Genomic DNA, 2,500 nt, shown 5'->3' on the forward strand with positions numbered 1-2,500 from the left:
CTAACTCAAGTTGTCCCTTAACCTAACTCAAGTTGTCCCTTAACCTAACTCAAGTTGTCCCTTAACCTAACTCAAGTTGTCCCTTAACCTAACTCAAGTTGTCCCTTAACCTAACTCAATTTGTCCCTTAACCTAACTCAATTTGTCCCTTAACCTAACTCAATTTGTCCCTTAACCTAACTCAATTTGTCCCTTAACCTAACTCAATTTGTCCCTTAACCTAACTCAATTTGTCCCTTAACCTAACTCAAGTTGTCCCTTAACCTAACTCAAGTTGTCCCTTAACCTAACTCAAGTTGTCCCTTAACCTAACTCAAGTTGTCCCTTAACCTAACTCAAGTTGTCCCTTAACCTAACTCAATTTGTCCCTTAACCTAACTCAAGTTGTCCCTTAACCTAACTCAAGTTGTCCCTTAACCTAACTCAATTTGTCCCTTAACCTAACTCAATTTGTCCCTTAACCTAACTCAATTTGTCCCTTAACCTAACTCAATTTGTCCCTTAACCTAACTCAATTTGTCCCTTAACCTAACTCAAGTTGTCCCTTAACCTAACTCAAGTTGTCCCTTAACCTAACTCAAGTTGTCCCTTAACCTAACTCAAGTTGTCCCTTAACCTAACCCACGTTGTCCCTTAACCTAACCCACGTTGTCCCTTAACCTAACCCACGTTGTCCCTTAACCTAACCCACGTTGTCCCTTAACCTAACCCACGTTGTCCCTTAACCTAACCCACGTTGTCCCTTAACCTAACCCACGTTGTCCCTTAACCTAACCCACGTTGTCCCTTAACCTAACCCACGTTGTCCCTTAACCTAACCCACGTTGTCCCTTAACCTAACCCACGTTGTCCCTTAACCTAACCCACGTTGTCCCTTAACCTAACCCACGTTGTCCCTTAACCTAACCCACGTTGTCCCTTAACCTAACCCACGTTGTCCCTTAACCTAACCCACGTTGTCCCTTAACCTAACCCACGTTGTCCCTTTGCCTAACATAGTTCACTGCTCGGAATCTCTGGTGTCGTTGTTATCCTCATGTAGATGTCTTGCGAGTGTTGCTTACTTTCCACATATTCCTGCTATCCACTGTCAATTGTACTGCAATAGGACTATATCGCCGACCCCCCCCCTCCCCCCCCTCTGTCCCCCTCTGTCCCCCTCTTTGTGTCTCTGTCCTCTCAAGCTGGTCGGTCTGGCGTTTGAGTGTTAAATGAGCCTCGCAGCTGTTCAGTTGCATTCAGATGTCGACGCCCTCAGTGTACGTCGTGGTATGGTCTGTGTCCATTGTCCGCTGATGTCGTACGCGTAACCCACACGCTGTACCGATCATCGGTCGTTACGTACAGAGTGAAGTAGTGTGATACGTGTGACCGTACGCTGGCTGTGCCCAACGGTGTCGAATCTCAATTTCCATATGTTGTGCTTGATGCTACTTGTCTCGTCTCCCAATAACAGCTAGGTTGCACTGTGGTACGCCGTAGAGGCGTGTGGGAGGAACGTACGAACGCATTGTATGTCACCCTGGGTCGCTGGGGGTGGTGGTGCGGTGAGTCAGGTCAGGTCAGGTCAGCGTGAGCCGTCTGATGTAGTGACGCGTGTATTCCGACTTTGTCGTATTGCCTCACACAAAGTGCTACCCTGGTGGACCGCGTTCCATATCTGGGACATGCCGCAGATGCCGGTTGACAGTGGATCGCGGAAGGTACATCGCATACGTGCGCGGGCCACCTTCCACGTGTTCTCTTCTGCACATGTCGCAGTGTGTATGTGGTCTGATGTAGCGTGTCGTGACACATGACATCCTGGCATGCAAGAATTGTTGAATTCGCAAATGTAGGTGGACATCTACGTTTACTGCCCAAGATACGCAAATGAACTGGAAATCCGTTGTTGAGCGGTTGTTCACGCTGGAGGTGAATCTGTGATGGCGACGATCGGTACAGCTATTAACCGGTTGTTTCAGCGGTACCCGCCACATCCACACGCGTGACTAGGCCCATGTGGGTATGAAGCGATACGCGGCGGTGGCTTGGTGGGACTGTTCCCGGCCGGTGAAGGGGGGCCGCCCGGCGTGTTGGCCGCGCGCTGCGTGGGCGCACGCGCAACAGGCGGCTGGTGGGGGGCGCCGAGTGGCAGGAGCGCCAGCCGACGGGCCCGGCAGGCGGCGCAGCTACGCTGCGGCGCACCCTGCACGCGGCGCCTGGCGGCCAAAGTTGGTTCAGCCGAGCCCGGTGCGAAGCGCGGTGGACATCTGCAGTGTGCTGGTCTGATTGAGGACTGTGTGCGTTGAGGATGCGCCGCCGCCTGGCACTCGGCGCCGCGACGCCGTCTGCTGCTCGGTCGCCCCAGCGGTTCTCGCAGGTGGTTTGTATCGCAGTTGTGCGGACGTGTTGGCGCGTGCGCTGTGCTGGGAGAGTTCGCTTCTGCACCCAAGTGGGGCTTTGCCCTTGTGTGGCGCTGGCGTTGGAGCTGCCGGTCACCATAGGTGGCGCGTGTTGT

This window comes from Schistocerca gregaria, unplaced genomic scaffold, assembly GCF_023897955.1.
Source record: "Schistocerca gregaria isolate iqSchGreg1 unplaced genomic scaffold, iqSchGreg1.2 ptg001127l, whole genome shotgun sequence".
NCBI classification, from domain to species: domain Eukaryota; kingdom Metazoa; phylum Arthropoda; class Insecta; order Orthoptera; family Acrididae; genus Schistocerca; species Schistocerca gregaria.